Genomic DNA, 11,648 nt, shown 5'->3' with positions numbered 1-11,648 from the left:
ACTAAAACATTGTTTGACCCTAGGGCTGCCACAAACCATTATTTTTATAATTGATTAATCACCGATAATTTTTTCGATTAGTCGACTAACCGGATCATAAGTTAATTGAATATAAAACATACCGCTTATCGTGCCAGAATGCAGCTGCTATTATATAACCATCATTAGATTTTAGCTATATGCTAACTAAAAATAATTGCTGTGGAAGGCAAGTTCTGCTCTGCAGATATACAGGTTTCTCTTTCATTTTCTTAAAATGATCCCACACTTTTGAGCTCCGTTGTCAGGTAGCCATGATAGCAGAGCCTGTCTGTATAATGTCTTGTGACGTCCATGACCTACCCCAGTTACCACTACTGTGCATGTGTGTCAAGGACAGAAAGGCAGATGTGGTAGTGGAAGGTGTCAAAGCAGTTTGGAGAGAAAAATAAAGTAAAAAACAAAAAAAGGAAAACGATTCATCGATTATTAAATTAATCATCGATTATTTTAATCATAGATTAGTTGTCGATTAATTGTTGCAGCCCTAAGCGAGAGTACCTTAAGAAAACTCACACAAGCACAAAGAGAACATGCAAACTCCGCACAGAAAGACCGAGCAAATCCGAACCAGGGATTGAACCCAAGACCATCTTACTGTGAGCCATCGTGCTGTTGTTGTGTAAAACTTTGGAATGAAATGCAGCACATAGAATACGTTCCTTCAATGAATGCTGATGTATAGAAACTCAATATACAGATTGTGCATCTCAATAAGCTTTCTCACAGAATCACAAGGGGAGGAAAAAAAACACCAAAAATTTATACTCATACAAAACTAATGAATAAAAAGTGGATGTAGTGATTTTTTTTTTACCCATTAAAACTTAAGACACGGCTATTTCAGTAGAATAATACTACAATTGATAATAATAATTACTATGCCCTCTAGCACAAAACACATTCCCAATATTTCCAGGTAATTTAATTGTTTACCTGTGAACTGGTTGGTGCATCAGGGAGGCAGTAACAGACTCACTTAATGTAAGTAATCTGCATCCACTTATAAACTGAGACGTTGGATTATGTGCTGGGGCTATTGGATTACACAGGAAGAGAGACGAGACTTCCTGTGCTTGCAGAGTAAGAGTAGATGGGTTGCTGTCCTGTCTGGTAGTTTATTTAATTTGACCTCATCAGCTCTGGGCAAACTAGTTTTATCAAAGTAAGACACAGAAGAGAGATAAATAGAGAAGTTGTCTTGATTGTCTGATATGGTAGAAGTAAAATGAATGTCTCATTCAAAAGCTGAAGTGGTTTATTACTTTTTATGTATTTGCGTGTTGCTCAAGTTAAAAAAAATGAAGTCTAAAGTGACAGTTTTCATGGGAATTAGTTATCTGTTAGTGTTAGTTTTCATTTGACCAAATAACGGTAATTTCCCACCCAGCCTCCTACTTTCAGTCTTCTAAGGAAGTACATAGTGAAAGTGCCCAGAGGACATGTGACACTTCAGAAACCTGACTTTTCATGGCAGGGAAACTGAGAAACAGCAGAATTGATGAGCTTTAACACCGTTTAAAGCAGCTAGGTTTAGAGCGATTAAATGCTTCCATGTGTTCAGATTGTTTTCAAACTTTGAGAGCAGCACAATTTAGGGTTGGGCAATATTGGGAAAAAAAATAATCATGATTAATTGTGGTATTTAGCCGATAACGATTAATTTGACATTTAATCCCCTGGAGTCCCCTAACACCCTTATGTCCTAGTCACATGACCAGTTTAGTGGGAAAGATTTTCTCTTCGTAAAAAAACCTGTTCCAAATTGTGTTAAAATTACAGACTTCAGGCTATAAATCAAATTTTAAATTCCGTTGATAAATAAATTACAGAACTTTTTTTTAAATGTTCGTCATATTTGAAGTGGAGAGGAGCAGCGAGCGGACTCTGCCTGGTAGCATTAATTATATTAATTGTCAAGTCCCAAAAAGTAATCGATTAATGTTTTTCTGATGATTAATTGCACACGATTCGATTATGCCCAACCCTAACACAATTTTAGAAAAGTTTTAAGTTCTATTAATTATGTAAATACAAAGGCAAATAATTTGCTCGCACATACACCTTAACTGTACAGAATGGTTCTTTTACTTCCTATTATTAGGTCTGAATTGTTATGACTGAAATTATTGTCACAAATATTTTTAAAATACTTAGATCAAAATTATTATTTTGACTTTATCAAAAAAAAAACATTAATGTAAAGCATGCTGAATTAATATTACAATCCTCTAATGTCAAATTTGTCTCCTCAAAATGTAAATGGACATCTAATTGAATTCAAAGATCGCATTACTTTTATTTCACATCAGTGATCTTTAAAAATGCTTTAATTCACAAAAACATTGTGACAACACAGACATCCACCTGTAGTAGAGTCCCTATACAGTTTGTATTTGTGCAGACCATGTACAATAGAATCAAAGCATCCCATCATATGGGTGCAAGAAGCAAAACTACCAACTGGGGGTCATTGAGCTCTCAGAGGCTACAGCTACGCACAGAAGAGGGCAATGAGGTCCTGGTTGCAGACAAAATGTGCGTTGCAGGATTTCCTCCCAGTGAAGTGAATGATTGCCAGATTGGGAAATATAAAGCACTAAAGTGGTCCTGGAAATTCCAGTCTCTAATTTGGCAGCAGAGCAGAGGTTCAGACTAAAACAGCCCTGGTAAGGTTTTGGTTTGAGGGATGGTTGCAGAACATAAAGAGTTACTTCTGCAGCAAGACCTCATGAGGAGTTTCCACGTCTATGTTTGAATTCTCTCAATGGTCAATAGCTTGCAGTTTTATTCTTCAATAAATGTTGATATCATGAAACAGGTTTTTAAAATCACAATTTTGTTTGCATTTCCAATATTGGTTGACATTTTTCACTTAACGTTATGTGGCAGCTAAAAAATTAGATTGTAAATAAAATGTGGGTAAGTGTGAATATGAAAAATAACCATTAACACAAGCCAACTGATATTAAAATCATTTTTCTGAAAGTAGAACATTATATGTTTCAGAGTACAGTATACTGCATGAGCTGTTTAATTTCATTACTGAGAAAGGTCACAAATTTAGTTGTAATCAATATGTAAATCATCACTAAATCAGCACTATTGGAAACAGAGTTTAACAGAAATTAAAGCCAGCACCAAGAAAAGAAACGGCAAAGAAGATATGTTGTTGAACATGAACTAAATCACCCTCCCACAAAGCTCTAACACCTTATGAAACACAGGGCAAAAAAGTTTCAGACATTATACATAAAGATTTTATCTCGCACCGCATTTCCTGTGTAAAGTTCCATCACGGGAGGAGTTTCGCTTAACATTGACTAATTAATTATTAGATTATTGAATACTGATTTTCAAGTACAGCTTTTTGATTTGCTTCCACGTGTCATTTCAAATAGGACATCCATCATTATAAGTGGTCATTCTGCACCATATAAATAGATTTATCAATGTGGTCTTTCACCAGAAAATACATCACAACTCAGATTTTACTTGTAAATCTCTCTGTCAGTCAGTGCTTCAGAGCTATCTTTCACTGCTTTACTTACATAAAAATAGATGACAAGGCTCACCATGCAGCATTTTCTTCTATGAATAACTTCTGCAACATTTACAGTAATTACACTTTTACAATGCTGTGATGACAAACACACAAAAAAGCACGTTTTAAAATCGCAAATGTTACACAAAGATTTAAAATGTTTTTTATGTAAAATATTAATTGGAAAATAATGATTTATGCAATCTGATATTCATATAATATTAAAGCAGAATTAATTATTTTCTAAAATTTTACATTTCCATGTATAATATTACAAAAATAAATTTTTGTGGAGTTTGCACTTTTTAATATATATTTTTTTATTACTTACATACTTCAAGTGTTTTTGTTTTCCGATAAGTATATTTGGAAATAAAAATCCAAATACAATAATTTGTTTGGAAATATCAAGTAAATTTTAGAGAATTAAAACAGTTGAAATTGAGAATATTCATAAAAAAAAAGGACTCAACAAGTATGACTGTGCCAATAAATCCTATTGAAAATATTTCTCTTGATTTTAGTTCAATACTACTTTTTTGCCAAGTGTTTATTTACCTATTCATGAAATAGCCCGTGTTTGTTGCCCATGTTTAATTTTACTTAGACAGGTAACCCCATTAAACAGGTAGTCTCATTTACAAGAGTGCAGCAATGTATTTACTTTGCATTCATAATAAAATCACCAATTTATATATTTATTCAAATACAAATAAATGTCTTCTTGTATTTTCTTTTTCTTGGTGTTTCCGTAGTGCCATTTCCTTTTAACTTATATAAGCACAACATATACCATGCACATTCCTTTTTTTTATTATGTAAATGAAAAAGACTACGTTCAAAGTTCAAAGTGGAAGAAGTGCACCACATTACAAGTGACCAAACTGAATAGTCACAAGACGCATCCAGAAAAACAAGTATTTTTTATTTGTGTATAAACCAAGAAACTGAACAGTAATAAATGGAAAAATGAGGAAAAAGAGATTAACTGGGTTCAACATCCAATCATACTCACTTTTACAGTTATAGGTGTACTTCTTATTTTCTTGACTTTTATATTTCTTCAAGCATTTATTTCTAATGTCTTTTCTTACATTCTTTGAGGTGGAGTTTTTACAAAGTGATGAATCTACATTCTCATTTATGTCGTTATTCTGTTTTACAAAATAAAAAGTTAGCTCACTATAATTTAATCAGTCATTAATAATCACTCCTAAAGTCTAGTTATTTTTGTTTACTTTTGTCTTTGTTTATGCCATTGGGGTTTTGACACTTCTCAGTTTTCAATTGAGTGTTTTTTGTTTGTTTTTTAGCGGAAGTGCTTTTATTCTGTCCCCATTTTGTTGCCAAAATACATATTAAATATGCAGTTCCTAAAATAACTACATGACTACATGATCTGTAAAAAAGATGCATATTTTACCTTTGATCTGGTTTGACTACATAAAACATATATAGCTACAAAGTATTTTGTTGTCTACTTTGACATATCTGATTTGACTGAATAAGTGATTAACAGTCTTCTGAAAACCTGAAGATATGCTGAAGAACAGGAAACTAACTATAATTAAAACATACAGGATAGGCCTCAAGGACCATGACTGTGCATCATCTACCTTTGCTCAGCAGTTCCTCGGTCGATGTTTAGACGTAACATGCTTCCAATGATTCTATCGCCACAGGTATCACATCTGCACTAGATTATTTCCATGACCTTGTCCCAAACACAGCCATGCCCAGACATGAGCTAGGGTTGGGCGATATTGGCAAAAAAATTAATCACGATTAATTGTGGTATTTAGCTGATAACGATTAATTTGACGATTAATCCCCTGGAGTCCTTGGACACCCTTATGTCCTGGTCACATGACTAATTTAGTTGGAAAGATTTGCTCTTCATAAAAATCTGTTCCAAACTGTCAAAATTACAGACAGGCTATACGTTCGGGCTATACATCAAATTTTAAATTGTGTTGCTAGATAAATAAATTTCAGAATGTATTTTTTTTATGTTCGTTATATTTGAAGCGGAGAGGAGCACCGAGTGGACTGACCGGGGAAATATCTAGTCAATCTGCCTGGTGACATTAATCATATTAATTGTCAAGTGCCAAAAAATAATCGATTAATGTTTTTCTGACGATTAATTGCACACGATGAGATTATGCCCAACCCTAACATGAGCCCAGCTGATGCTGCCATCCAGCTGTACTCGGAGGACGGAATTTCGGACTTTCAAGTCGGAAATAACTGGAACTGCCCCTAATGTCGTAATTCCGAGTCCAAAATTTGGTGCAACACAACCATACCTGAGCATGCGTGACGTCATCATTTTAACATGGCTGCTCCTCGCATCCTTAGTGTTTTTTTTTTTTCGTTTTTAGTAGCTCTGTGCAGTTTACTTTACATTAAAACAGTTGTACTAGCGATTGTTAGGCGATACTGTTTAAACACTCAAAATGTAGCGTAGAGTGGGGCGTAACAATACATTGATCCATATCGATATATCGATTAAATGGTTACTGATTCAATTATATCAAGGCTATGTGAAAATATGGATCTATCGTCATCATAAGCTCAATGTGAATCGATATCATATGCCCAACTAACAGTTATTGTGTTAGATGGGCATATGAGATCGCATCATATCGATCGCAGACTTGTGAATTGAATCGAGTTGAAATCGTATTGTGATAGACTTTGTGATATCAAGAAATATCAAATCATCATTCAAACAAATCAATATAAAATAAAGCTAGTGATTTTGTGGATGCGTATGTGTGAAACTTTTTTTTATTTCACACTAAAAAGGGAAGTTGTGAAAGTCTTCACACTTGGGTGCAGGCAGAGATGCTACTTCGCTCAAAAACTCACCAATATTCACCAATATTATTAATAGCTACTGATTTAGGGGTGGCTGTGGTTGAGTGGTTAGGGGAGTCGTCCTGGAACCGGAAGATCGCTAGTTCGATCCCCGTCCAGTCGACTCAGTTGTTGTGTACTTGGGCAAGACACTTCACCCGCCTTGCCTACTGATGGTGGTCAGAGGGTTCGGTGGCGCCTGTGTATGGCAGCCTCGCCTCTTTGTCAGTGCGCCCCAGGGCAGCTGTGGCTACAATTGTAGTTTGCCATCATCAGTGTGTGAATGTGTGTGTGCATGGGGCAATGTCTGCAGTGTGAAGCGCTTTGAGTGCCCTGGATGGATAGAAAGGTGCTATATAAGTACAGTCCATTTACCATTTACCATGTACACCCCTCGATTTACACACCTGTTCTGGCAAGCTGGAAACAAACACTTTCAACTCTGAACTGACGTCAGTCTGACTTTACATTTTTGAGTTCCACAGCAACTGGAACACACCATCAATCCTCCCTTAAATTCTCAATGACCAATAAATGCCAGAGTGCACAGCATCACGGGTACGCTGCCACTACACTTCCCTAACACAGTGGTTCCCAATCCTGGTCCTCAAGTACCCGTATCCAACATGTTTTACTTGTAAAATAGTTTCCCTGCTATTCAACAGGTCTTCAGAAGATTGTTCATCACTTATTCAAATCAGGTGTGTCAAATCAGGGAAACATCTAAAAATCACTGCTTTAAATGTTGACCAACAACTCAAGAGCTTCTCTGAGCTTGATGAGACATTTTCAAAATATAATATCGACTCAGTTTTATGTTTTTTTGTATTATATGTATAACATGTATTAAAGCAGTGATTCTCAACCCTAGTCCTCAAGGACGCCTTTCCTGCATGTTTAGATGTTTCTCAGATCTGACACATCTGGTTTGAATGAATGAATGATTAAAAATCTCCTGAAGACCTGCTGAATAACAGAGAAACAAGTAAAACATGCTAGATAGGGGTGCTTGAAGACCAGGATTGGGAACCACTCCATCCAGAACTCAAATACAATTTCTCCAAACTAGGGTTGGGCGATATTGGGAAAAAAATTAATCACGATTAATTGTGGTATTTAGCCGATAACGATTAATTTGACGATAAATCCCCTGGAGTTTGTCCTAGTCACATGACCAATTTAGTGGGAAAGATTTGCTCTTTGTAAAAATCTTTTTCAACCTGTGTCAAAATCACAGACCTCAGGCTGTACATCAAATTTTAAATTGTGTTGATAAATGACAGAACTTGTTTAAATATTCGTCATATTTGAAGCGGAGAGGAGCACCAAGCGGACTGACCAGGGAATTCTCCAGTCAGTCTGCCTGGTGGAATTAATAACTCCTATAACCCTCCAGATCGTATTTAATAAAGAGCCCATTGCATTCTTAATATAAACCTGAAGATCCAGTAAAAACCATCTTCATTCTGGTTGATTTTAGCACCTTTCTTAGTTTTTCTTCAGTTCTATATGTCAAAATAAAAATGGGACATCGAACCGACCACACAGTTTTGATTCTAAGTTAAAGTAGCTTCCTCTTCTAACATCACAGACAGCGAGTGTGATTCTGATGCAATATTGTGTACTCACTCCTCTTTGACACACTCTGAAAGACATTAACCCATCAATAAACAGAATAATGCTAACAACAAAGTAATACACAGTCATATACTTTTTAAAAAGGGGGAGAAATTGTAGGAAACTGGCATAAATAATAGCTTATATTAAAACAGTAACAACGATCTAAACAAAAAGGATTGAGCAAAACAATCAAAACATTTGTATTTTTAAAAGTATTCCTAAATTTGTCAGCTTAATTTTCCACATAAAACAAATGCATTTAGGCAGGACAGATCATATGAATAAACCACCTTAGTTAAATGCCCCCAAACACCAATTAATTAACTGAGAATATTGGTGATTTTTTTTTTCTTTTTAGCAAAGTAGCATTTCTGCCTGCACCCAAGTGTGAAGAGATTCACAACTTCCCTTTTTAGTGTGAAATAAAAAAGTTTCACACATTCGCGTCCACAAGTGTGTAATGATGGTTCTCAACTTCTRACTGTATGTTTGCAGATGTTTGGAGTAAACCAGCAGAGACATGCTGAACTTTGCAGTGCATGATAGTATTACAGACTCRGGAAAATACACTACTTGTAAATAAAGTCCCCATGCTGCTGTGAATAAAAGAACACAAACATTTCCTCCAACCAGGCCAGCAGAAACGCGGCAGCGAGTTTCCATAACTTCCCGAGACACGACTGAAAACTTACAATCACTTTTCAAGTCATCGCCCAAGTTAGCAAAGTAGTGCCAGTTAGCCTGCTAGCTGTTAGCTTCCCAAACCCATCACACACTATTTCTCCTGAACCGAACCTAACTTTGCCCTACTTGTTACATGAACACACATGAAACAAGACATTCGTTTCGGAGATAGACGAATACTTCGATGAAAGAAGAAAAAAATCCCGAGGCGGACTTGTTGTCGCTGTTACCATGAATGAGGAAAAGGAGTAGCTCAAAACCCACGAAACGAGCTTTAGCCAAATAAGCAAAGAAAAAAAGTATCAGCAGACACAAGTTTAAACACGGACAAAACTACATACCCGACGTCAGCCCTTGTTGTACAGTAACTTCTACTGTGCCTTAAAGTTCAGGTGTGTTCCAGATAATACCAAAAAAAAGCTGTAACTCTCTTTCAAACACTGACCACTGTGTCCGAGGACACCGACAGCAGCTGGAAACTCCGGAGAGTGGAGATTAACAACATGGCAGCGTCGTGGTGCGTTCACGGATCACCGGACGGCTGGTAAATATCAAAGTAACCACAAAGTAACCACAAAATAATGTGTATGTGCTGCATGTGACTCCACTAATATAATTAACGTCGTTTTGGGAATTTATAGTAATAGTAGCAAATGTTTAGGTTTTACTTTAATTTGACTACTCAAACAGTAAATGGTTAATCCAATGTGCAGTGAATGCAACACGAATAGGACTATGAGCCTTTTGGGAGGAGATAGCCTGGGGTTCAGGACAGTAAACAAGACAGGACTTGCTATAAGCAAGAATGCACTGATACTAAAGTTATTAAAACCAGACATTAGAAAAGATTCCACAACGCCCCAAACAAACAGGATTTTTTTTTCCATGTCTAAGTGCCAGAGGCAGCAAAACAAAACCCTGTTGGTGCTGCCCATCAGGATCCAGGATCAATCAAGTCCAACATTTTTAGGAAGCAGACATGGATTTCAACTCAGCTTCTCCCCCTTTAGAGACTGAAAGTGTTTGCACTTTGTTCCATGACTTATTTAAAAGGTAATTCAAGCACAAAACATTTTTTCAGAAGTATTAAACATCACGTCTTCTGTCAACAGATACAATCTGAAAGATTTTGAGAAGTATTTTTGCCATAAACTTTGCAGTGTGAGTGGTAAATTTATGAAAACATATATGTAAATAATAAAAAAAAGGCAATTATTTGCCTTAAAATTTCTTTTGGTTTTGTTCTCAAAGATAAAAATCAATCAGACAAGTTTTTTTTATTTTTTAGAAGCAAAATGTTCTTGAATGTAGAAATATTCTAAAAACTGAAAATAAAGTAATTGTTGACAGTGTACAATTTATATCCTCAGCGGAACATTAAGTTSATTGTTCCCTCTGTAACATTCGATTAAAAAAAAGAAGTTAAACATCAGAGCAGCCACATATTTTAGTGTGTTTTGTTTCTTTCCTCATCGGTCCATTGATAAATCCAAAAAGAGGCCATATAATTAGTCTCTTACATCATTAAAGCTCTTACTGAGACACTGAGAGGAATCCAATTAGGTGTCTGTGCTTATAGAAACACTAATCACCTCTTAGAKAAGCACTGTTACTTCACAGTCATCCTGGCTGGAATAGATAGTGTAATTTGCAGATTAATTAGAGACATATTTTACGCTGTTAAATWGTCAACGAGCTGATAGGCTGAAGAGTGCTGTGATGTCACTCAAGACTGGATTTAAAAGCAAAAGTGTTTAATCTGATTTGACCGAGTAAAAAAAAAATCTGTTAAAAATGTAGTTGTGGTTTGGTTTTGCCAATAGCTGAGTCTTACTGACAACGCTCTAGCATTAGATTGCACATAAGGTTGTTGACCAAAACAGCTGCAATGCCTTCATTCTCCAAAATAAGATAATTTCAGCCTAAAACGCTGGCATGAAAGGTGATGGGTGATATGCATTCTCTCAAGGAAAGCTAAGCCTTTAAACACAAATTAACTTTTTTTTTCTTCTTTCTCCTGTTGAATTAACATTCATTTTTTTCTGGCTTTTATAAATGTACCACGAATYAAAAATATAAGACAAAAGACAACAAGAACTGACTCATTTTTCTAACATGATTTCCCAAGGTTCTTCGATTAGTGCAAARCTGAGAACATCCACCTGAAAAGACYGAGTTCATTTTAAACACACTTGGCATTTTAGGCGTCACCTGGGAGAAAAGCTTTCAATTTACCTCTCTGCATCCGGCTGTTTGAGAGGCAGTTTACAAATTCTCCATCGTCGCTCCTTCTCCTGCTGGGTGAAAAATGTGACCCTTGGTTCACCTCCAGCCRGCTGAAAAATGGCTTTTTGAACACAGCAAATTCCATGAATCTGTAATGAAGTGAGTAAACGCTGCTGCTCATGAATCTCTGATCAAAAGTTTGATCCAAATTGTCCGAAGGAAAAACTCGCTATTTAAAAATCAGCAGGGTGCTTTAGCTTCGAAAGTGAATTTCTARGATGTTTTAAAAATAATAATATTACATTTTCAAGTTGCTTCTCAGCTTCAACCAAAGATGTACTTATTTCCCCCACTTACATTATCAGGAKGAGTTCATTTTAAGGCCTTCAAACATAATTTTGTTTTTTGGTTTCCCAGGATGATGCAGTAACAGGTGCAAGCCTTTAAACCACCACCTCGCAGCATGTGAATATCAGAGTTACAAAGGCAGAGCAGAACATACACTGCGGGGATTCCACTATTACACTAATCCATCGCAAAAGCTGTTTTTTCCCCCATGGTGTGTCCACACATTTCACACAATTCTGTGGTTTCCCCTTTTTTCTGACAGCACCAGCAGGATCCAATGATGCCAGAAGTGGAGGTAAGGTGAACGGGCAACGCTACAAAATGA

General features: G+C 36.1%; 1 protein-coding gene across 2 annotated transcripts in view; it reads right to left on the bottom strand.

Moving 5' to 3' along the window:
* The window catches only part of plekhf2 (pleckstrin homology domain containing, family F (with FYVE domain) member 2), a 23,082-nt gene extending 13,827 nt beyond the window's left edge, over positions 1-9,255 (bottom strand). Inside the window, exon 1 of one of the 2 annotated variants that reach the window (XM_014030298.1) lies at positions 9,091-9,255. The gene's annotated coding sequence lies outside the window, so the exon portion shown is untranslated. The remainder of the gene's footprint in view (positions 1-9,090) is intronic. The other variant, XM_014030299.1, reaches the window with a different exon arrangement.
* Positions 9,256-11,648: the final 2,393 nt, after the last annotated feature.

Source organism: Austrofundulus limnaeus, unplaced genomic scaffold (genome assembly GCF_001266775.1).
Source record: "Austrofundulus limnaeus strain Quisiro unplaced genomic scaffold, Austrofundulus_limnaeus-1.0 Scaffold1036, whole genome shotgun sequence".
Taxonomy (NCBI): domain Eukaryota; kingdom Metazoa; phylum Chordata; class Actinopteri; order Cyprinodontiformes; family Rivulidae; genus Austrofundulus; species Austrofundulus limnaeus.
This window is presented reverse-complemented; position numbering and strand designations above follow the sequence as displayed.